The sequence below is a fragment of the Dipodomys merriami genome, unplaced genomic scaffold (assembly GCF_024711535.1).
Source record: "Dipodomys merriami isolate MVZ:Mamm:240054 unplaced genomic scaffold, mDipMer1.0.p SCAF_1294, whole genome shotgun sequence".
Lineage (NCBI taxonomy): Eukaryota > Metazoa > Chordata > Mammalia > Rodentia > Heteromyidae > Dipodomys > Dipodomys merriami.
The window spans coordinates 126,886-152,547 of NW_027202598.1; the positions used below are offsets into that span (position 1 = coordinate 126,886).

General features: G+C 44.3%; 1 long non-coding RNA gene across 2 annotated transcripts in view; it reads left to right on the top strand.

Moving 5' to 3' along the window:
- Positions 1-460: 460 nt before the first annotated feature.
- LOC138824478 (uncharacterized) overlaps positions 461-25,662 on the top strand; it is a 37,384-nt gene continuing 12,182 nt past the window's right edge. For both annotated transcript variants that reach the window (XR_011371098.1, XR_011371099.1), the window contains exon 1: positions 461-750. This is a non-coding gene — a long non-coding RNA (uncharacterized lncRNA). The remainder of the gene's footprint in view (positions 751-25,662) is intronic.

The window sequence follows — 25,662 nt, forward strand, 5'->3', positions numbered from 1 at the left end:
TGTTCCTGTCCACAAACGAATCTATTTGTCAGCGTAAGAATGACATGTACTATCTGACCGGGCACTAGGCAACCTAATTTTTATTTCCTATATATCCCAAACTTAAATCTACCAGGAAGTTATATTGCACCACCACCACCACCACCACAAAAGCTTAGATTTTCTCAGAAACACAGAATCACATTAAAAATTACCTTACAATTTTTCCAAACTTCAGTAGGTGGTATAAATGCTGCATGACTAACAAGCTGGCTATACATAAACTGAGGCCCCGGTGGGGCTTTTGTGTATTTCCTTCAACACTAGTTCCTGAAACCCAGGGATTCCATTCAATGGTAATGCCTGCAGGTTCTGGTCTCCATGGTGATTGGGCCCTGCATTCCCTCACATCTGGGTTTGCATTCCTGGTGAGCCAATCTGTGCGACCAAGCCACATCTACTGACCCAAGGAGAAGCCGTTTCGCTGAAAAGCCTCGGCTCACGCAGGCTGCATGAACCTGTACTGAATAAAGCCTCACGCCATCGTGCTCTCGCTTGCACACTGGCGGCACGGGGGGCGGAGCCCGGCCTGGTGCTCGCGGGGAAGGGTGGCCTCGGGGCTCTGGCTCCGGGTAGCGGGGTCGTGAACGTGGCTGGCTCATGTCTGGGCACGGATCCTGGTCTAAACTTGTGGTAGAGAATCAGAAGCGCTGAGCAGCAGGCACAACTCTGGCCAAGGCCTTGGTGGCACCATCCCAGGAGCTGGATCCGGTGAGTCCAGCACGCCATGCCTTATGGAAACATCTGGTGGGAGGTGGCGGATCCTCCACTGCCCCGTAAGCCCCACTGCACATGCGCAGCCCTGCCTCCTTCCGCGCGCCGCCCCCCCCCCCCCCCCCCCCCCGCATTGCCGGAGGTCAGGGTCCGGAATCGGTCCCCTAGTCAGGGTTGTCAGTGGCCGGTGCAGGGTGTGGTCGATAGGACCCGCTGGGGGAGCCGCCGGGCAGAGAACTGGGTCCTTCCGGGGCTCTGTGTGGACCGGCTCCGGGGGCGTTCGTGGGTCATGGGAACCAGGGTTCGGACCGCAGCACCTAGCAGCAAAGCGGGACAGCGAACAGCATCAGGAGATGGAACGGCCCCCAAGTGTGCTGGACACCCACACATTGTCAAGCCGCCTTCGTTGAGGGAAAGGCAGGGAGAGGCAGAGCGGCTCGGGGACAATCTTTCAAGAAATACCCGACTCGGTATCTCAACCGTCATGGGAAAAGCTGCGTAGATGAAATCGGAGGCAGGGGCTGGGCCACCGCACCCGCACCGGACCGCGGTGCCCGCAGCTTCTACGTCCCTCCTGGCCACCTCCTTCCGCTGCACCCTCCTCCTCTCCTTTGCCCTTTTATTAAGGGATGATAAGGATCACTCTTAGTGGAGAAGGACTGTCCTGAGAGCAGCCCAGGTCTCCAGGGCCAGGCCATTCCACGGGCTGGAGCTGAAACTACTGCGGTGCTCAGAGCTTGGGTGCAGTGAGCGCTGCTTCCCTCCAGAGGGCGCGCTCAGCGCGTGGGTATCATGGGGCCCAGGGTGTAGTGAGCGCCGCTTCCCGCTAGAGGGTGCTCTGGGAGCGTGCACATGCTAGGTTGTTCTGTCAGACTCCCTTCTCAGATAATGATTAGGAGAGTCACAATTAGGCTTGCTTCACATAAAACCTAAAATGAAATAAGTTCCATGCATGTATTGTAATGATAGGACTTGAAAAACAATTAGTATTTACCTGTTTTCTGTATGTTAATGGCTGCTTGGATAGGTGAGGTGAACTAATGTAGGAAAAGTCAGGGTGATAGGGTTAGAATGGGGTAAAGAGAAAAATGAAAAGTAGTGAAAGTAATTTTCATGATAGCGAGTACATATGAACAGACATTCCATGCTAATAAGTAGGTGATGAATGGTTGAATTAATTCAGATCATTACTGTGACTTTAGGAATATCAAGGTATAGAGATGAATATGGTTCTGGGGGGAATAATTTTCAGCATTGTCAGAGACTAAGGCTTTGCAGGTAATGAGTATAGTTATTTTACACTACAAGAGTAATACCAAACCCACAGCAGCTTCACAGGCTATCAATGTGAGAATATTATTACGCATTGTAAAACACAGAGTAAAATGTGTGTTCAAGATTATTACAGTGAGCCAGGAACCGGTGGCTCATGCCTGTAATCCTAGCTACTCAGGAGACTGAGATCTGAGAATCGCTGTTCAAACCAGCCCTGGCAGGAAAGTCTGTGAGACTCTTGATCTCCAATAAACCACTAGAAAACCGGACGTGGTGCTGTGGCTCAAGCGGTAGAGTGCTCACCTTGAGCTGAAGAGCACAAGGACAGTGCCTAAGCACAGAGTTCAAGCCCCAGGACCAAAAAAAAAAAAGATTTCTAAAGTAGGCGATCATAAATAATGATGATATTATACTGTCAAAGCAGAGAGGAAGAATGTGAGACCGGAAACATCAGAGCTCAACATACAGAGTAGCTACCATTACAGGCATGAAACACCAATGCCCAGCTTAATAAGGAATTTATTATTATAGAAATACTTAAGTAATTGTACAAAGAACTTCAGTTCAACATATCAGTTTGTGAGTGCAATGTATCATTACATTTACTAATAGTATTTTATGAAGTTGATGTACAAAGGGTTTTAATTTCCATACTTGAGATCATGAGTACAATGCATGTGATAGATGTCACCCGTTTTATCATTCTTGTCATCCCTTCCCCAGCCCCCATCACCTCAGTTTGTCTAGTTCCATTTTCACACATTCACATTGACTATCATGGCTACATTCATCTACCCTTCCTGTCTTCACTTGTCTACCCCAGTTTCCTTGACATTATCCTTCCTGAATATACTACACTGTAGTTCATGGTTTTGTGCAGGGTCCTATTTTCCTTAGAAACAGCTATTATTCCAAGATCCATGACTTAGTGTGTGGTCAGGGTCAACATTTCACTAGTGTTAGGTTTTTAAAAAGAGGTGACCGAGTAAGAACTGAAACTGCACCACGCACGTGGTATTCAGATAAGGGGTAGGTTTATTTAGTAGACCTGCTTGGACCAGGCAAGGGTGGCACTCCACGTGGCTGGGAAAGGCCTGGGAATGAGAGAGAGCTGGGAAGAGAGGAAAGAGAGAGAAAAGAGCAGAGAGAGGGGTAAGAACAGTAGCACTCACGTGGTATTCAGGTAAGGGGTAGATCTGCTGGGACCAGGCAAGGTTGGCACTCCACGTGGCTGGGAAAGAGAGAGAGCAAGAGAGCAAGAAAAGAGCAGCAAGAGCTAGAAACGAACAGAGAGAAAAAAGAGAGGAGAGAGAAAAAGAGAGAGAGGTCTGGGCCTGGGCTAGCCCTTATCTAGGGTATGGGCGGGGAAAGGTGTGGCCAGGTAAGGGGAAGTGGGATCAGGTGGGAGAAAGGTGTGGCCACATCAGGTTAGGATGTGACCTCAGCAGATGCGGACGTGACCTCTTCCAGGTATCCCAGTTGCCTAGGTAACACAGGTACTGGGTGGAGACTTTGCTGCGAGGAGGGTGGAGTCTGCTGGCCATCCAGGAGCGGACCTTACATTCCAGCCTTTTAATAATCATGAAATAGGGCGCGGATTCTCTCTGGCTACTTCCTGCTGACAAGGGGCGTCGACAATAGGGGTAAAAGGCTGGAATTTGGTCTCCTCCCAGAGAAGGCAGTGAGCAGCAGCTGTCCCTTGGTGGCGTGAGTCCTTAGATGAAATCTGGAGAAGTCTCATGAGCATTGAGGGGCTGGAAAAAAAATACTAGAGAGCAAATAAATGGCAAGAGGAAGGACTTGGGGCTGAAAATGTTGGTAGAAATGTCCCTAGTTACTTCTGACATCTGGCGACTAGGTAGAGAATTCAGGTGACAAAGGCAAGAATATAAATCCCTGTTCAGTTAATAGGTAGACAGGTATAGACATTGGATGGGCAGGCTTCTTACTTCTACTGACCTCCCGGCTCAGGTTAATTTTGAAAGGGCAGGCACAAAGTAGCTGATGTGACATCATCTCCCCTTACTCCTTTCCACGTTCCCTTGTTCCCTAGACTGGCTGAGTCTAGGTGCTCGTTGCTGGGATGGCTTGTCCCAGTTGGTATTCAAGATTTGAACTCAAGGCCTGGGCACTGTCCCTGAGCGCTTCCGCTCAAGGCTAGCACTGAACCACGTTGAGTTACAATAGCACTTCCAGTGTTCAAGGAGGTTTGAACTCAAGGCTTGGGCACTGTCCTTGAGCACTTCTGCTCAAGGCTAGCACTCTACCACACTGAGTTATAGTATCACTTGCAGAGTTTAGCTGGGAGACAGAGTCTTAGCGATTTTTTAGCCCGAGCTGGCTTTGAACTGAAATCTTTGCCACAAAAGCCCTTTATTATTTTCAATTAAAGCAACAAGGAGATCAAGTAGAATAAGTAGAGCTTACCTGGTTCTTATCAAGAATTGCCAACAAATATTCTGAAATGACAAAACTCATTAGATGTGATGAAAATTTTAGCATAGATATGCCCAGTATTTTAGAACCATGTAGTCAGTAGTATAATACACAACACAAAACAAAACAAAAAAGGCAAAACTCAAAACCTAAAATTTTGACAACATTTAGACATCTTTGCTAACAAAGCACATCAGATGGTTGGGCCTCAGTTACTAGGGCCTGTGAAAACAGCAACTTGTTAGCAAGGCACCTTAGAATAGATGGAGTAGTAAACTTAGTGGAAGGTTAAGGGTCAGATGGGGCCAAACCCTTAACCCACCACGTGGCCAAGATGGCGGATTCAAGATGGCGAATTTCTGAAAGAATGCAAAGAAAGCCTGAATAGATTAAGCCTACATTGGCTAGCCTTTGAGAGGGAACCTAGAGGGGGGTCCCTGGGACCCAGCCTGCGTCACACTCTTCAAGGCACAAGCCAAAAAGTTGTAGAAAAAAAGGGTAGAAAGTTGCCCATGAATGGCAGAGAGAGAGCAAAAAGCCTGAAATTAAACTTCTGACCATTTACCATTGCAGTAGCAAAAACTGTGCTTCTGAGAATGGCATAAAAATGAGGCTCTCTGGCTTTCCAGGGAGCGTGGGAGACATTTCAAAGGGGTTTCACGGCTCAGGCGTGATTCGTAGCACCCCATTAAATGAGTAGAAGAGTCAGTCTGGTGAGTGAAGGAGAGCTGACCAGGCAGAAGCGGCGTCCCGACTTCCCCCAGAGCCCTCTAGAGAGAAATGGCCAAGCCCCCAAAGCCAAGCGTCCTCGGCTTCAGAGGTGACCGCCTTTCAGCTAAAGGCCGTAGGAGCTCTCTGGCGTGGCGCCACGTCTGGACAGAGACTGAGTGACAGAGAGCCGTAGAGTAGTTTCACTCACCAGAGTAGAGAAGTGTGGACGTGGATGTGAAGGCAGCAATGGTATCGATGCGTTGATTCCGCCGCAGACAGACTGGTTCGCAAAAGGCCGTCAGAACTGCGGGTATTCCTCAGAGCAAAAAGGGAAGAACAAAAAAAAAGAAAAAAGAAAAACGAGGGAAAAAAAAAAAACAGAGAAATCCCAGCTATCCTGACTTTAAGCCTTTATCCGAGTCACGGCACCATTTATGTTAGGTTTTTAAAAAGAGGTGACCGAGTAAGAACTGAAACTGCACCACGCACGTGGTATTCAGATAAGGGGTAGGTTTATTTAGTAGACCTGCTTGGACCAGGCAAGGGTGGCACTCCACGTGGCTGGGAAAGGCCTGGGAATGAGAGAGAGCTGGGAAGAGAGGAAAGAGAGAGAAAAGAGCAGAGAGAGGGGTAAGAACAGTAGCACTCACGTGGTATTCAGGTAAGGGGTAGATCTGCTGGGACCAGGCAAGGTTGGCACTCCACGTGGCTGGGAAAGAGAGAGAGCAAGAGAGCAAGAAAAGAGCAGCAAGAGCTAGAAACGAACAGAGAGAAAAAAGAGAGGAGAGAGAAAAAGAGAGAGAGGTCTGGGCCTGGGCTAGCCCTTATCTAGGGTATGGGCGGGGAAAGGTGTGGCCAGGTAAGGGGAAGTGGGATCAGGTGGGAGAAAGGTGTGGCCACATCAGGTTAGGATGTGACCTCAGCAGATGCGGACGTGACCTCTTCCAGGTATCCCAGTTGCCTAGGTAACGCAGGTACTGGGTGGAGACTTTGCTGCGAGGAGGGTGGAGTCTGCTGGCCATCCAGGAGCGGACCTTACAACTAGTATGTTTTCCTAGGTGGTCAGCTTTCTACCCAAGATAGAAGTCCTGTGGGTTTTGTTGTTGTTTTTGTTGTTTCCCCAAATCTTTGCATTTTCTTTTTATTTATTTCTTGCTCTTTCTTTTTCCTTTTCTTTTGTCGGTCATGGAAAAACACTCTGGGCCTGGACCCTGTCCCTCAGAATTTTAGCTCAAGGTTAACGCTGTACCACTTGAACCACACTGCCATTTCCAGTTTTCTGAGTGGTTTATTGGAGACAAAAGTCTCACGGCCTTTCCTGCAGGGGCTGGCTTTGAAGCACGATCCTCAGATTGCAACATCCTGAGTTAGGATTACAGGCAGGAGCCACCTATGACCAGTGTGTGTGTGTGTGTGTGTGACCAGTGTGTGTGTGTGTGTGTGTGTGCGTGTATGTGTGTGTGTGCCCCAGTCCTGAGTATTGAATACTGACGCTTGAATTCAGGGCCTGTGTTGTCTTTGAGCTTCTTTTTTTTTTTTGCACTCTGCCACTGGAGCCACACCTCCACTTCTGGATTTGTTTGGGGCAAGTTTCTGGAGTATCACAGATTTCCTGCCTAGCCTGGCTTTCACCCTTAATCTTCATATTTCAGCATCTCTAACACAAAGATGAAACTTTAATAATAGCAAGCTATCATGTGACAGATGCCAATATATTAGGTTTCCTACACAGACTACTGAGTTCTCAGTATCTCTAATGTGAGTTCAGACCTCCAAAACAGCAAGCAATAAACCATCATGACTGTCTCTGGGAATATACAATTTTTAAAAATATTCAATTACCAGCTGGGTGCCAGTTACTCACATCTGTAATTATTGATACTCATGAAGCTGAGATCTGGGGATTGCAGTTTTAAGCCAACCTGGGTAGGAGTCACTTATCTACAATAAGCTAATCAGAAAAAACTGTGTAGTGGCTCCAGTGTTTCAATGTGGCTCAAGTGGTAGAGTGCTACCCTTGAGCACAAAGAGGCTCAGGGACAGTGCCTAGGCTCAGATTTCAAGACTTGGGACTGGAAAAACATTCTTACCAGAGCTCCCACAAATAACTACCTTCCTTTATGATGAAGGTTTACATTAACTATATTTATTCTCTGTACCAATAGCAAATGCCACCTTATCTTCATAAATCAAGACTTGCTTCAAAAATTCTATTTTGTAAAAATAGAAAAATGAAAAATTCATAAATCAAAAGTGGCTTACATTAAACAAACAAGTTTCTGCCGGTCGCTGGTGGCTCACGCCTGTAATCCTAGCTACTAAGGAGGCTGAGATCTGAGGATCTCGGTTCAAAGCCCGCCCGGGCAGGAGAGACCATGAGACTCCTATCTCCAATAAACCACCAGAAAACCAGAAGTGGCACTGTAGCTCAAGTGGTAGAGCGCTCGACTTGAGCTGAAGAACTGAGGGACAGCGCCCAGGCTCAGAGTTCAAGCCCCACGACCGACAAACAAACAAACAAACAAACAAGTTTCCAGAGCTCAGAATTCAGGGCTCAGCAGGAGACTTTGCTCCCACAGACCTAGGACTCACCTGACCAGTGCCTTCTCATATCCAGGAAGTCCAGAAGGATGTTGTAAATGATCATGAGGTTCATTAGGAATGTTACCAGGTAGGGAATAGTGCACTTGATTAAAGTCAGTAGAATTGGATGGGGTGATAAGCTGGGCTCAGAGCTCCTTCACTGACCTGAGAGTCACCTCGGTGTGGTGTGACTGACATAAATGGTCAAATGTAAGCTGTCTCTAGTAAATCAGAAATCTTGACAAAAAATCATTTATCAGAGGTGCAGGTAAGGGAACTACGATATTTTTCTATCAGTGCAGGACAGAAGCAATGGTGTTTTTTAAACATTTATTATTATTGTTGTTATTGTTATTGTTATCTTTAGGTAATTATACAAAGAAGTTCCCATTCTACAAGACACTATATAAATACAAGGTGTCTGACAACATTGTCACTCATCCCTCCTAGCAATGGTGTTTTGAACAAGAAAAAATAATGAGTCAGCAGTGGAAGAATGCTTGCCTTGCAGGCATGAGGCATGAGTGGGGAGGTGCTGGTAGGAGGCAGATAGTGCTGGGCTTGGAACCAGAGTGAGGAGGGGCAGCTGCTAATCATGACAAATCTGGGAACAGCCAGCCAGCGGGGCGACCTAAGGACATTCACCTACCAGGGCCCACGAGAGGGCCACATCCAGGGCACTTGAAAGCAGGCAGGAGGGACCAGGACACTGCAGTCCTGGAGAGAGCCACTATGGACTCCCACTAGTGTGTCCTGTCCCTACAGACTGTCCAACAATGCAGTCTCACTTTATTCAGAAGGAACTGGGGAACCAGCTCAGGCCCCGATGCCCTGCCAGTCCCCACTGCCTTCTCAGGCCACCTCCCTTCTCTATCCTTTCTTCTCCCTCCCTCCTCAACCCACACCAGAATGGAAAACAGAAAACATTATTTTCAAGTCTTGTTTGTTATAAGATTCTTGAACATAAAATAAAGAACACTTGCAATAATATAAAGGGATAGCCCAATTTAAAAATGCTCAGTGCTGAACACCAGAAGTGCTGAGCTCAGAGCTGCTGATGGCTGTTGTACACCTGCCTGAATAGACTAACCAACACTCAATATTGCACAGTAAACTACAATCGTTTATGGGGATTTTCATCTCCATTGTTTCAAAGAAGTTCCTCAGCAATGTGTCATCCCACGATGGATCATGCTGTCATCTTATTTAGTGAGCATGCTGAGAGCTGGAGAATAACAGTTCAAAAGCAGCCTAGGCAGAAAAGTCTAGGAGATTCCAACTGCAAAACAACCAGCTAAAGGCCAAGCCAAAGGCATTTTTCAGGAGTTAGAATACCTCATGCTCTGCTATTGTAATTATGCAATCAAAGGTGTGCACATGTGCATCCTGCCTGGGAACACTGCAGTTTCTAGCTTCTGGGCAGCAGGACAGGGAGTTCATCTCTTCTTTACTTATTTGGTAGAATCTGGCTTTTTGTATATTTCCCTATATTCTCTATGTTTTATTTACTGATCATAGTGATGAAACTCGGGGCTGGGCACTGTCCCTGAGCAATTTGGTTCAAGGATAGTGCTCTGCCACTTGAGTCACAACATCACTTTCTGCATTTTGGTGATTAATTGGAGGTACCAGCCTCATGGACTTTCCTGGGCTGAGTTTGAACCATGGTGCTCAGATCTCAGCAGCTAGCATTACAGAACCATGGGCATAAAACTTTTGTTAGAGGTTAGTCCTTATTGTCTTAGTCAAGATTTTAGCTGAGATGGAGTCAGAGGAGAAGGAGCAAATTCATCTTGACTGTCTGCTTTCAGAAAAACAACTTATTGCATTTAATTTTTCTATAAACTCTGCTCTGTTTCTAAAGAAACTGAAAACTTTTTATTTTTTACTTAATAAGCTGTGTCCCTGAGCTCTTTTGGTTGAGGAGTAGCATTCTGCCATTGGATCCATAGCTCCACTTCTGGAGCTATTTTGGTGTTTTTTTTTTTGTCGGTCGTGGGGCTTGAACTCTGGGCCTGGGCACTGTCCCTCAGTTCTTCAGCTCAAGGCGAATGCTTACCACTTGAGCTACAGCGCCACTTCCGGTTTTCTGGTGGTTTATTGGAGATAGGAGTCTCACGGTCTCTCCTGCCTGGGCTGGCTTTGAACTGCGATCCTCAGATCTCAGCCTCCTGAGTAGCTAGGATTACAGGCGTGAGCCCACAGCGCCCGGCTTCTGGAGCTATTTTGGAAATTAAAAAATAAATTAAACTCGGTGGGGAAGGTGGCTCAGTGGTAAGTGCTTGACTTGCATGCATGAGGCCCTAGATTCGATTCCTCAGCACAAACCACATAAGCAGAAAAAGCTGAAAGTGGCACTCATTTGATATGGATGAGTTGGTGTCCCACAAAGTTTTTGCCCAGGATGGCTTCAAACCACAAATCTACTTCCTAGGTTTACAGGTGTGACCCACTATGCCATGGTTGTGGTTACTATCAATTGTCAACTAGAAAAGGCTAAGAAATGCATTAGAGGTTACTAATGCACAACTCTTGGTGTTTAATAGAGGCTATTTCATGAGAGCAATTATGTGCACTTTGCACATAATGTTAACTTGTAACACCCTGGAAAAAGCATTTGTAGACAAACATTTAAAAATACATGTAGGTGGTACCTTGTAGGACCCAGATTTAAGCAAGATGACAGGCTCCATGGAATGAAAATCGGTGTGCCTAGAAGTGGACTTTAAAAGCAGTTTCCTTTGCAATATCTTTTCTCTTCCTGCTTGATAAGCATCATGATACACTATTATAGCAGCAGAAGTGGATAAGAGCAGAGAGAACTATCTTGAAACATTTACTTCCAATCTAAAGTGGACCTTCCTCTGACATCTGATGACAGGACAATGGTAGGCTTCCACACTTCTGTGGTTACTCAGTAGGAATACACTAAAGCCATCCCTCAATCAGATCCTGTGCTTCGTAATGAAGAAACATGCGATGACCATCTTGCACTCCATTCACCATTTGAGAAAATGAAATCTGGTGCATTTACTAATAGAATGTGTAGTATAATAAAGTTTTTTAAACTGCAACAAATAAAAAATAAATTTATAAATTAAATTGAACAAAAAACACCCTAGAAAGTAGTGGTTTTGAGAAGAATTTGAGAGCTTGGCAGCAGTGGCACATGCTTGTAATCCCACCTTATCATATTACTGGGAGCTGGATCAATGCCTACCAAGGCAGAAAAGTGTTGTCCCCATCTCCAAGAAAACAAACAAACAAACAAAAAAAGAGTCCATGTGTCCTGGATGAAATCCCCAAAGGCTGCTCCTCAGAGGGTGATGTGTGATGCTGTGAGGATGAAATCTAACCTGTAGTGGAGCCCTCAGGGTATTGGTCATGTCAGGAATATGAAATGCCTGTTAAGGAGAATGCCTGAGGCTGGGAAGGTGGCTCAGTGGTACAGTGCTTGCTTTGCATGCATGAGGCCCTGGGTTTGATTTCTCAGCACTATATAAGCAGAAAAAGCCAGAAGTGAAGCTGTGGTTCAAGTGGTAGACTGCTAGCCTTGAGCTGAAGATCTGAGGACAGTGCCCAGGCCCAGAGTTCAGGCCCCACGACTGAAAAAAAAAAAAAAAGGTAAATGTCCTGTGGCCTGCAAGTAAAAATACCATAAGGTGGGAATTTTCCTTTCTGATTGAGTGGAAATCTATAATCTGTGCCATTTTCCCTCTAGTGTATATGAGTTGTTTTTCACTTCATAGTGACTCATGCCTAAGAGTTTTCCTAGAATCGCATAAGAAAATTTAGTCTTAAAATTTTGAAGACTTTTCGATTGTTTACAGCCATGGGGAATTCTGGGAAATGGATGGACAAAAACCTACAAGAGCAAAGGTGGAATCTTAGGGTTATGAAGAACTATTTGGGTTCCAGGTTAATAAAGGTGGACTTGTGATGGATATGTTGAGTATTATTAGCATGAGTGGATTAAGAAGTAGCTAGGAGATTAGGAAAGCACTCCTTGGGTTACATTGTGTTACTGCAAGGAGGATTAACAGTGTGGATAGATCTTCACTCAATGTTGATGAACATTACCATCCCATTCTGGGAGCCTGAGAGAATAAATATCCTAAAAGGAGAATGCCAGGTACATCGATATGTTCTCATTCTCATTCTCTCCTCCATCTACTTCCAAGGAATCACTCAGTATGTGAGAAGGTTTTCTTATAAAAACTTACGTGTACTGAAAAATCCTGAAATTATAGGCAAAATAAGCCTGTCCTGCTTTAATTTGTCTGTATCAGATCTTCTGTCACAACAATGGGAACTCATTAAGACACTGCCACTCTCTGCCTTTTACTGGGAACCCTTTCCCCAGGAGAAGAACCATGACCATGAAGAGACTTGCTCTGGTCAGTTGACAGTATGTCACAGAGGCTGGTAGCCACACCAATGGTTCCCATCATTTCGCCAAGCCTAAGTGGCAAGTTGTAGGTTGAAACAGCATTGATGCTCCCCATAGCCTGGACTATTCCAGCTGCATCAAGCTGTCAGTGGTACTCGGGTCAGTGCTATGAGCCTTATGGCTGACTAGATGTGTTGCTCAGTGAGGATATCTTAGAATCCCCCATCTTGCTCCCATGTCTCACTTCTGGTCCACATGCTTACTCCTTCCAGTCATTCACACTGCCTATGTGCTTGTTTGGTTGAAAGCCTTTACTATTAGTTTGGGTCCAGAACTCTGGTGTACATGACAGGTCATAGTTAAGGCAAGGGCTGTCCAACATGAATAAGTACCATGCTTGGGCCCCTTGCAGAATCTGCTTGGTTCAGACTCCACCATGCCCTATGTAGTGCCACAATGGCACTCTGAACATAGGCTCTCTGAACACACACAAGAGACAGACCATTCTTGCTGCTCTAATGCCTCCCAACCCACCCAGCATTCTTGCTGAGCTGCTCCATGGCCCCAAACCTACCAACAAAGTGCTTCTCTAGTATGATCTTGTCATAGCTGCAGGTCACACAGTGTCACCTCCAGCTATTTCTAAGTAGTTTATTGGAGATAACAGTCTCCTGGACTTTGAGCTTCTTTTAGCTATCATTCTACAATTCCCTTTTCTGATCTTATTATATCTTTCCTGAGTATCCAGTATGCTTATTATGTAATTTGCCTACACTTGAGCTGTTGTCATGACTAACAAAGCCAGGTTCACAAGTCTCCAGTGCATCAGGAATAGATTAGCTGGAAAAGCAAAGTGTTCAGAAATCCAAGGCTAGCTTGATTTCTTCATGGCATGAGAAAAGAAATAGAAATCTGCATTCCTTGAGCTCAGAGAGACTATTTTCTGTCTTTCACATAGAATTAAGTTTGTTTAGTCACTAACTTGCAATTTTTTTTTGTCTATTACCATATTTTATATTCTTGGATTTGGAAATCAGGGAGCAATCTAGCACTGAAGGCATCCCTCCAGCCCCATTGGTTAATGTTATATTTTTTTCAGATAAGAGAGGATCCCACATACTTTCCCCAAGTCCTTCCTGACACTTAGAGCTTCCCAATCCTTGTCTCTCACTGTGCCTTACATGGACTAAACAAATTTAAATAGGACAACTCTATACTTCATGAAGAATACTTACTAGAACTTAACGTTGAGACTTTTATTTTTATTTTATTTGTGAACATACTGTACAGCGGGGTTACAATTACATGGGCAGGATAATGCATACATTTCTTACCAAGCATTGCAGCCTCCTCCTTTGTTTACCCTTCACATCCCTTCTGTTAATTGAGACTTTGTTTTTGAAGCACCTTCTTAAAATTTATATTATTTCATTTTAATATATTTTTATTTTTAATTTTTCATTATACAGTTGATATATAGAGGGATTACAGTTACATAAGTTAAGCATACATTTCTTTTTGGACAATGTCATCCTTTCCCCAATCCCAATTTTCCCTTCCAATCCCCACCCGCAAGTTGAATAGTGCATCTTCAGCATAGTGTCTATTGAATACCATTGCTGCATTTGTTCACCCATTGTCTTATTTCATTCTTAAGCCAATACCAAATTCTGTCATTCCTGGCTATTAAGTGAAGGAACTGAAGTTCAAAGAAACTCAAGATCACATTGCTAAAAGAGCTAAAGTTTACAATTGAATAGATTTAGCTGTGCATGATGGTGTGACTGTTATCTCAGCTGCTAGAAGCAGAGGCAGGATATTGTCAGCACGTTGCCTGTCTAGGCTGCATAGTAACACTGTTGCAAAACATCAAAACCAAATGAAAAAAAAAAACAAGGATCTACCAATGCTAGAGATTATGTGGAGATTTACAGCATTAGTCTTTAAGGAAGGAGACTAAGGACACAGAAATGTAGTTTAACTTGGCTGGGATAATGGTATCCTGATCATGGTATCAGGCTGCTGTTCTTCTTTTTCTTCTTTGTTTTTTTGGTTGGTTGTCCTGAACTCTGGGCCTGAGCACTCTCCCTCAGCTCTTGACCAAAAGGTAAGCCCCTTACCAATTGAGCCACAGCACCACTTCCAGCTTTTTTCTGCTTATGTGGTGCTGAGGAATCGAACCCAGGGCCTCATGCATGCAAGGCAAGCACTCTACCACTGAGCCAATTTCTCAGCCCAGGCTGGTATTCTTCAGCAGATACTTTATGAGTAGGATTTCAGTGATGATGGAACTTTAGTCTATATTTCTATTGTCTATATGTGTATAGCTGGTACTTATATGTATGTATTAAACATGTGAAATATGGTTTAGGATAACTGAAGGCTGACTTTAAATTGTATATACTTTTACTTACATTGCAATAAGATGGAACACTCTATTATTCCTTGTCTAATGTTCAATTTTAATGCAAGCCAAAGCTGGTACTGTGACTTTACTTTCAACTACTTCATGGTGGAGACAAAAATAAAACAGGATTTCAGGTGTCAATAACAGCTTGACAGGTGTCAATAACGGCTTGAGTGTCTCTTAATGTGCCAATCCCTATTGAAGACAGATATTCACTTTGTAAATTCTTCAATTATTCAGCAAGAATCTAGGAAAGCACTCTAGAAGTCTAGGGAAAAAAAAGGCAGTGTGACTAAGGCCCTGCTAAAATCAGTAGCCACTCTGGAGGGACAGGAAGTGTCTTGGGAAAGTGTCTGTTATCTGTTGCACTACCTTAGACTATAGCACTGGGATGCTGTGGCACAAAAGCCATGTTCACATGAACTGTCTAATGCTGTTCAATCTTATTTTATCTGTGGCAATCCTTTTCATATGAAATTTGTTACAAAAATGGGGAGCTCTATAATTTGCAGCAAGTGTGGGGATAGAACCATGGCCTTATTTCCTGAAGTAAGTTGCTGTTGGTGGCTCTGGAGGTGCCTCTGTGATGCCAGGATGGCATGCATAGAATACAGGTGGAGCCTAGATAATTCTCAAGGGTCAGCTGCAGATGAGTTGATAGGCTTGTGAAGGAAGGAAATATTTGGAGGTGAGGTGTGATGCCGCCATGACAGCATCTCTAATTAAGTAGTTTGAAATACATTTCAAAAGAGCTCAAGGCCCTGAGTTAAAGCCCCTCAACTGAAAAAAAAATCACTGATTTTTCTGCCCAAGGTGGCTTTAAACCATGATCCTCTTATCTCAAGCTCCTCATTTGCTAGGATTACAGGCATGAGACACCAGCATCGGCTTTGCCTTTCCTTTTCATATTATGCTATAAAAATTTGTATCATCATTTTATTTTTTTTTTGATTTTTTTTTTTTTTTTTTTGGCCAGCCATGGTGCCTGAACTCTGGGCCTAGGCGCTGTCCTTCAGCTCTTCAGCTCAAGGCTAGCACTCTACCACTTGAGCCACAGCACCACTTTCAGCTTTTTCTGCTTATGTGGTGCTGAGGAATTGAACCCAGGGCCTCATGCATGCAAGGCAGGCCACCGTCCAGCCCTGTATCATCATTTTATTATTGTATCATTATTGAGCTATATTTTTAGTGCAATTGTTTGCATTTTCCTCCTCTTTAATTTTCTCTCCCCTCCTCTCATCCTTCCACTTCTCCTTCACTTGTACTTTACTTTTACCATTCTAAGCTTGAACTCCTTACTGAAGTTTATTGCTCAAGGCTAGCAATATACCACTTGAGCCACTGCTCTGCTTTTGCCGGTTAATAGACAATAACAGTTTCACAGACTTTCCTGCCAGGGCTGGCTTTGAACAACCATCCTCAGATCTCAGCTTTCTAAGCAACTATGTTTATGGCAGCATTATTTACCATAGTCAAGATATGGAACCAACCCAGATGCTCCTCAGTAGATGAATGGATTGGAAAAATGTGCTGTGTGTGTGTGTGTGTGTGTGTGTGTGTGTGTGTGTGTGTGTGTGTGTGTGTGTGTGTGTGTGTGTGTGTGTAATGGAATTCTATGCCTCCATCAGAAAGAATGGCATCTCACCACTCATTAGGAAATGGAAAGACTTGGAAAAAAATTATATTAAGTGAAGTAAGCCTGGCCCAAAGAAACATAGGTCCCATGGTTTCTGCTGTCTCTTTTGCTGCTAACACGCCGGAGTTTAGGAATTGTTTATTTCTCAGTGCTAATAAGAGAGAGGGAGCCAAGCACAGGAGGCTTATGCCTGCAATTCTAACTACTTAGGAAGCCGAGATCTGAGGATTGTGGTTCAAAGCCAGCCCAGGCAGGAAAGTCCCTAAAACTCTTTTCTTCAATTGACTAAATGAAAAGCAGAAGTGGGGTTGAGGCTTAAAGCAGCAAAGTGCTAGCCTTGAACATAAGAGCTCAGGGATGGTGTCCAGGCCCCAAGTTCATGCCCCATGAACATCCAAAATAGAGAAAAAAGAAACTGAAAGAGGAGAGAGAAGAGAGAGAGGGGGAGGGAGGGGTTGGGAGAGGGTTGGAGAGAGGAGGGAAAGGGAGGGAGGGAAGGATGGAGAGGTACTTGGTTTTCTAAGTCAGAGCACCACGTCCAGTTTTCTAGTGGTTTACTGGAGATAAGAGTCTCCTGGACTTTCCTGCCTAGGCTGGCTTTGAACCATGATCCTCAGATCTCAGCCTCCTGAGTAGCTAGGATTACAGGCATGAGCCACTGGTGCCTGGCTGCTTGTGATATATGATTTGGCCATATTGAGTCCCCAGAGTGTTCACCTTCCCCATCTTTCCCTTCGTCACCTTCATCTTCTCTGGAAGTCTTTTTACTTTCATTTCCCCTTTATTTAAAAAATGTATTTCCTTTGGATTCTAGTTGGGTAACAGGTATTTTTTTCTGCATCTCATTTATTTCTCTTACTATGAAAGTATGAAGATTTTTTAATAGCCTTTTTAGCTGTGTTCCTGTGGCTCATACTTGTAACCCTAGCTGCTCAGGAGGCTGAGGTCTGAGAATCAGTTTGAATCTATCCCCGGGCAGACAAATCCAAGAACCTAATCTCCACTTAACTAGCAACAAGATAGAGGTGAGTTGTGACTACAATGGTAGAGTGCCAGACTCAAGTTAAAGATCTAAGGGACAGTACTCAACTCTAGTACTGTAACAAACATAACGGCAAACAAATCCCTTTTTAATAAAGAGACATTCACAGTAAGCTCAAAAACAGAACATCAGAATCTGCTGTGACAATCTCCTGTGGGAAAATGTTACACAGAGAGGAAGCCCCAGATGCTGACAGATGGCCATAGCTTCTCCTCTGTACCTGCAGATCCTGAAAATCAATGTGTGATGAGCATCCCCGTGGTGGCACAGAGCGTCCCATGCTGGTGCTGAGTACACTTGCTGGTCTTGAGCAACCATCAGGGAGGTTAATGTCTGGGGTCACACTTGGGTCCCCTGTGTCTCATACAGTAGTACAAAGCTATGTCCTATCTTCTCAGACTGTCCATCTGCAGAAACAGCGTGCTCCTTGAGTTGTCTCTGGAGATGGTGAATTGACCTTTCACAGAGTCTGCATAGTTTTTGTCACTGCTATCACCACTAATGTATAAGAGCCACTCAGACCTCTTTCCTGGAGGCTGGTAGAGCCAGTTCATGTAGTAACTACTGAAGCCAAATCCAGAGGCTGCACAGGAGAGTCTCAGGGAACAATCAGGCTACACCAAGCCTCCTCCAGATCCCACCAGCTGCACTTCACACTGCACACTTGCGAACACAGAGCATCCTGGCCAGGAAATTTCACAAAGACCTACTGTCTCCTCACTCACACCCAGTCATATATTTAGTATCTCTTAGTTTTCATAAATTACCTTGTAATGCTGCCATAAGGAAAGTCCATCTTAGCACAAACCCCAGAGACATTTCTCAGATTACAGTCCTGAACACTAAATGGAGTTTTTATCAGCAGAAGGAGCTGATATATTTTTTTAATTGTAAAAATACTGTACAGAGGGGTTACAATTACATGGGCAAGATAATGAGTATATTTCTTATCAAGCATTGTAGGCTCCTCCTTTGTTTCCCCTTCCCATCCCTTCCCATCCTTCCCCTGCCCCACACCTAATCCTCCCTGCCTCCCTCCCCCACCACCAAAGTTGTAAAGTTCGTTTTCGACATAATGACTTGTACATCTCATTGTTGCAATGGGTCCACCTGTATCCCTATTTAAATGATTTGTTTTTCCCCTTCCCCTCCACAAAATATACCGACATCAAATACAGTGAAAGCAGGGGTTATACTGTGGGGGAGGGACATACATAGCAACAAAGAAATAATCTTATAAATGCGTTAGAAACAATCGCATGAAAGAAAAAAAAAACATCTGAATACATATCTTAGGGTTCATTTCTGTAACATCACCTTATCTGACCTTTTCTGCTTGGCTCAGACATATAATAGATATTGCAAATAAGGGAAACCATGGGACCTATGTTTCTTTGGGCCTGGCTTACTTCACTTAATATAATTTTTTCCAAGTCTTTCCATTTCCTAACAAATGGGGCAATGTCATTCTTTCTGATGGAGGCATTGAATTCCATTGTGCATATATACCACATTTTCTAGATCCATTCATCTACTGAGGGGCATCTGGGTTGGTTCCATATCTTACCTATAGTAAATAGCAATGAACATAGTTGTGCTGGTAGCTTTAGTGTGGTCTTGTTTGTAAACATTTGGGTAAATGCCCAAAAGTGGAATTGCTGGGTCATAGAGGAGCTCTATGTGGAGTCTTTTTTTTGGGGGGGGTCCAGTGGTGGGTCCTGAACTCTGGGCCTGGGCGCTGTCCCTCAGCTCTTCAGCTCAAAGCTAGCACTCTACTGCTTGAGCCACAGCACCACTTTCGGCTTTTTTCTTTTTGGTTATGTGGTTCTGAGGAATCGAACCCAGGGGCTCATGCATGCAAGGCAAGTGCTATATCACTGAGCCACCTTCCCAGCCCTATGTGGAGTCTTTTGAAGAACCTCCATACTGCTTTCCAAAGTGGTTGAACAAGTTTACACTCCCACCAACAATGCAGTAAGGTTCCCTTCTGTCTACATCCCCTCCAGCATCTGTTGTTACTAGAGTTCTTGATTTGTGCCATTCTAACTGGAGTGAGGTGGTATCTCAATGTTGTTTTGATTTGCATTTCTTTTATGGCTAGGTAGGTTGAGCATTTCTTCATGTGTCTATTGGCCATCCTTCTTTCCTCTTCAGAGAAGTTTCTCTTTAAGTCTTCAGCACACTTATTTATTGGACAGTTGTTTCATTGAAGATTTGTTGTTGGGGGATTTAATTTTTTGAGTTCGTGGTATATTTTAGCTATGAGACCCTTGTCCGTTGTATGGCTAGTGAAGATCTTCTCCCAATCTGTGGGCTTTCTATTGATCTTGCTAGCTATGTCCTTTGCCATGCAGAAACTCTGCAATTTCATGCAATCCCATTTGTCCAACCTCTCTTTGATTTGTTGTGCTTCTGGGTCTCTATTAAGAAAATTTCGGCCTGTGCAAAGGAGACCTAGGGTTTCTCCTATCCATCCTGTAATGTTTTCAGAGTGTCTGCTTTGACTCCGAGGTCTTTGATCCATTTGGAGTTGATTCTGGTGCAGGGTGATATATAAGGATCTAGCTTTAGTTTTCTACAAGTCATTAACCAATTTTGCCAGCACCATTTACTGAAGAGGCTATCTTTCTACCATTCTGTTTTTTTTAGAGGGAGCTGATATTTGCCTGTCCTTCTGCTATAGAATAAGCTCTGTACTGCAAGTCTCAGGTAGGACAGTGCTCAGAGCAGATGAGTGTGCTGAGGGAGTCAACAATAAATCAGTAAATACAGGGAATTGGAGCATTTCACTATATTTACAAGCAGTGACTTTTGGGAAGATTTAGCCCACTGTGAAAGCCTCAACAGTAGGATCAAGGGGCCTATTATCATCACAGAGAAATCTGATGTGGATTATAATTCCTACCTTAAATGCAAACATTATGTTTAGCTGTATTCCATCATTCCCACAAGTCTGGGTTGGTTCCCAAAACATGTTCATCTATGTGTCTTTCTGTTTGTGCTATCTTCATATATTTGTGTATTTTAAACCATCTTACTGAGAAATCATTGGCATATAATGATAATTATATAAATATTGAGATATGTATGTGAACACAAGTGAAATAACCATGAAAATATTCCACAACCTGTGGAATCATTGCTCCTTGAGACCCAGGTCCTCTCAGGCATTACAGATTGGATGCAGGCTGCCATAGAAGTCAATGCAAATGGATCATTCGAAAATCTGATCTCTCCTCTAGAGAAGGCTATCTTCTTGTTCTTTTGAAATGTCATCCAGCAATGATGTTTCTCTTATGGGACAATATAATGTTTCTAACTGTTGAACCTGAGTCGACTTGTGTATAGGGCTGGGAAGGTGGCTCAGTGGTAGAGCGCATTGCCTTGCATGCATGAGGCCCTGGGTTCGATTCCTCAGCACCACATAAGCAAAAAAAGAAAAAAGCCGGAAGTGGCGCTGTGGCTCAAGTGGTAGAGCGCTAGCCTTGAGCTGAAGAGCTGAGGGACAGTGCTCAGGTCCATAGTTCAGGCCCCACAACTGGACCGCCCCCCCAAAAAAAAACAAAAAAAAAAAGACTTGTGTATATCCAAGTCTGTTGGCAATCTGCCACATGAACAGTGGCTAGATCTCACAGAATTTGCTAATCACCAAAATGTTCCTTAATGCTGTTCCCCCCCCCACACACACACTTTGGGTGCAAGCAACTCCACTTCCTGCTTTTCCGTGGAACATTCATCTTTCCCTGGCTGGCAGAGGAGTATGCACTCAGTAAGCATTAGTTTTACTTTTATTTTCTTAATTATTTCATAATTAATGGATTAGGTGGAGTTTATGTTTGATATCTTCCTTTAACCTACTTTTCTTGTTTTTCTTTCATTTATTCTGAACATTTCTCTTAGGTGCCTGTTCTCAGTCAATTTTTGGTTATTGATGCCTGTATGATGTAGGACAGGGGTTAGCAAACTTTCTCTGTACAAGGTTAGAGTTTGTGGGGCATTGTCGTTGTAGCTATTACTCAGCTTTGCCCTAATAACACATAGGATGTCACAGAAAGTATATGAATGGATGAACGAATGTAATTGTCTGTGTTCCAATTAAATTTATTTACAAAAACAAGGTTGGAATTGGCTTATAGTCCTATAATGTCTGTCTCTGATTTCATTTATTTCTATCTATTTATGTATGTATGTATGTATGTATGTATGTATGTATGTATGTATGTATGTATGTATGTATGTATGTATGTATGTATGTATTTGGTGGTCCTGGGGCTTGAACTCAGGGCCTGGGTGCTATCCCTGAGCCTCTTTGTACTCACGATTAATGTTCTCCCACTTGAGCCACAGTGCTACTTCTGGCTTTTTTGGAGAAGTTTATTGGAGCTAAGAGTCTCACAAACTTTTCTTACCAGGCTAGCTTTGAACTATGATCCTCAGATCTCAGCCTCCTGAGTAGCTAGGATTACAGACATGAGCCCTCAGCACCAGGTTAACTGTCCATGATTGTATGTTAAGTAATAAGAGCTTACAGGTTAGTTTACCATGTCACTATTTTCTTTCCCTTTGATGAGAAGGATAGGTAGATGGGTGAAGATTTGCTCTATTAGCAAATTACTAATATATCTTTTCACTATAAATGTTTACTTTTACTATGCTGATAATTTTCTCTTTTTAGGCAGGAAACAGCAAAACTTCTGGTTTACATGAAGTTTGGAAGTTAATGAATATATTCTAAACTTTCAGAGACTGACAAATTCATTTCCTTTCCTGTCATTGGATCTACTGAGTCTTGTAGGAGATTCTACAATGAGGAAAAACACATAAATTTAAAACTATATAATAATTTAAATCTTAAGTTATACCATGAGTTATTATGAACGTGTTTTGAAATGATCCAAAGGTCCTGTGACCAGAGCTTTGTCCATTGCATAGCAATGTTGTGGGACAGAATCTTTGGAGAGATGAGGCTTGTGCAGGGCATCTGTGGCTCATGCTTGTAATCCTAGCTACTCAGGAGGCTTTGATCGATAAAAGTCAGACAGGGCAGAAAAAGACATGTGACTTACCTTCAATTGACAACTGAAACAAAAGCTGGATGTGGAGTTGAAGTGGTAGTGTGCAAGGCTTGTGTGAAAAAGCTAAGAGACAGCACCTAAACTCTGAGTTCAAGGCCTAGTCGTGTGTCCCTCATTGAATTATTTTTTTCAGCTAGGCCCCATCTCTCCAAGTTTCTAGAATCCTTGAAAATAGCACTGCCCTCTGGAGAGCAAATATTCAACAAATGAGCCTGTGGAGGACATTTCTTATTCAAAACATAACGTTAGTGAACTAGGAACAATAAGAAAATAAAGTTATTTCTCTCAAAAGGAGTGAAGAGTGTATAGCTTAATGGGGATAATTAAAACACATAAGTTGCTAGTGATTTGTGCTATAGAAATTAAAAAGAAGCTGGGATCCCTTCTTTAGTGGAAGTCTTGAGGCTGTAGAGCGGGTTAGGGGTTAGGGTAGTCCATATATACAAAAAACATAGTCAAAAGGACAGCTGAGAAAGTCAATACTCAGAGGTCACAGAAATCCACAAATCTCACTTCCTTATACCAAGGATCTAAATGGTGACAGTTAAGGAGGTGGTTCTAGGATATTGAAGGTTTCAAAGTAGAACTTTGGAAACAGTTCTGTATTCATATAATAGCTGTGGAAGAGGTCCAGAAAAAAAGAATGCTTAGTTGTGTTTTGGTACAACTCATCTGTAGGGAGCTGGAGAAAAGGATGGTGGTGAGGAAAAAAGGACATCCACAGTTACCAGAGCTGTTTTGGAAGAAAAATGGATATAGGTGGAGTAAGGGATTTAAGGACAGCCCAATAACAACCTGTGAGATGTGTTGACATCACACCAGGCCCACTGCTCTCACGCCACGCCCCTCCCTCCTCAAGTGCAGAATTCCTCACAGCCCTGTTCCTTCACAGCTCCGCTCTCTCCGAGCCCTCCCTTAGTCCCGCCCATCCCATCGCCCCATCCCCTGCACACACGCCCCCATGTTCTCCGTCCCTCCCCAGCCCCACTCCTCACCTTGTGGCTCTTGCTGCCTCCTGGCTGCCCAGTGCAACCTGCATGTATTGCTCCTCACAGTGCTCACACATGCCACCCTGCCCCTTGCAAGCGCTCCCCTATCCTTGGCCCCCACGTGCTCCCACCTAGTCCTGACACTTGCCCTTGCCCTTGCCCCTGGGTGTCAGCAGTGAGGGGGGCCCTCTCCCCGTGCCCTAGTGGTGTCAGGTGAGGGTGGCTCCCACTCTTGTGCCGGTAGGTGAGTATGGTCTGCGCCCTGCTCCCCGTTTTCGGGCCTCTGTGCAGGGAGGCAAGGATGGCCCACGTCCTCTCCCCACTTTGGCCTGCTGTGCCGGCAAGTGAGGGCTGCCTGTGCCCAGCTCCAAGTCCCTGTGTCAGCAGGAAAGGTGGCCTGCGCCTCTCCCTCCCTGCTGAGGGCCACTGTGCCAGAAAGTGGGGGCAGTCTGCTCCCTGCTTCCCCTCTCCGCTCTCCGAGGCCCTGTGGTGGTAGGAGAGGGTGACGGAGGCCTGCGAGGCCTGCAGTGCCTTATCGGACCAAGACACTATGGAGCGATAAAGCCAGCACTCCCCCACGGAGAAGGACTTGCAGGCATCTCCAACTCTCTGTGGCGCCAGGCCTCCCCGAGAACAACCTGACCTATGGGAGACTATTCCATTCAGGTTTATCCACACAAACCCTATATCACCCCTGCATCCCATTAGCAGCCTCTCTTAGGGGTTGGGCTTCTAAAGGACATGGGGAAAGGAGGCCAGGCGCTGGACAATGTGGGTAGGGGCTGCCAAGGTAGGTGGCCAGGGAGAACTTATAGAGGTTTACAAGAAGCAGGATAACTTATGGAAACTGAGGCCTTTTGTTGACAACTCTGAAATATGGCACCTAAAATCTTAGAAATGCTATCTTTGCTTCAAAGAGAGGCAACTGAATGCATTCTTTCCTGAGGGATGCATTTCTCACCCAAGAATTCACAACTACCTGACAGGATGCCCCAAAATGCAGACAGCAGGGTGTCTCCTTGTTTCAAGGATAAGGATCTGCTTTATGGCAGGATGCATTCTTTCCTGGAAACTCAGAGTATAACACCAGGTGTAGTAAAAGCAAAGACAAAGCACCCAGCTTTGCATAACTCAATGCCAAACCCCCTGCCTAAATACTCAACAGCTCAAGGACCTGTGTGTCTTTCTGGGTGTCTCCTTGTGTGTGTGTCTCTGTGCTTTGTATCCCTATGAGACCAGCAACACTTTGCTAGAGTGTGCCCCTACCCTTCTGTTTGCTCTTTTGTCTGTCTGTTTCCTTGTTGTTTACTTAACAAAGCTCTGCCAAGTTTTTTGACTTGTCCAGAAATTCTGTGATCAAAAGTCAAGAACCCTAAGTGAAGAGTTACTATATTTAAAGGGGAGCTTCACTAAACCTTACCTCTGTCTGGTGACATACACAGGAGTGAATTTCCCAGATGGCATCCTGTGCTGACAGAAAATTACAGGGGTTCAGGTGTGGACATGCATGAAAAGAAATGGAAGCAGAGTGTGCGAGAACCTGTGTAGGAGGGGAGAGAGAGAGACTGAGGAGACTCTCCCACCGATGTAAGGAAATTTGTCAGAGTTGGTGAGATGTTAATTTTGTGCCTCTGGAATGAGGGGTACCTGTGGCTAGGACTCAGTCGTCTCAGGCATACCGAATCCAATCGTTTGTAGAGACTAGAGAGTCACCTGCCTCTTGTGCTAGGACCCCTAAGTGCTTGTCCCTAGGAACTAGTGAGGAAGGGGAAGAAGTTTCGATGGTTGGGAAGGCCTAGGGATGAAGCTCATGGAAGCATGGCTTTCAAGGCCTTAAGAGGACATGTAAGGGCTATAATCTTCTGAAGAGGTTCCTAAAGATCCCCTCATGAAACTGTTTTGCTAGGATTGAGTAATTAGCAACCCAAATTATCAAATATCTGGTCATGGCCAAGAATAAGAGAAGATGCTTCTTAATGTAAACAAAAGGAAGGCCTTATATAGCATACTTTAAATTGGCATGAATTTTTTTTTTTTTCTGGCTTCGAACCATAATCTTTAGATCTCAGACTCCTGAGTAGCTGAGATTACAGGCCTGAACCACTGGAACCTGGATGTTGGCTTTTTTTTTTTTTAATTTTTTTATTGTAAAGATACTATACAGAGGGTTACAGTTACATGAGTGAGGTAATGAGTACACTTCCTCTTGAACATTGTTACCCCCTCCATTGTTTTCCCCCCACCATCCCCTCCCTCCCTCCCTTCCCCAAGGTTCTTTTTTTTTTTTTTTTGATTGTGATTAAGTGATTACTTAATTTCCGGAAATTCACAGTATTGTGGAATAATGATGCTCATTTAAAGTCAC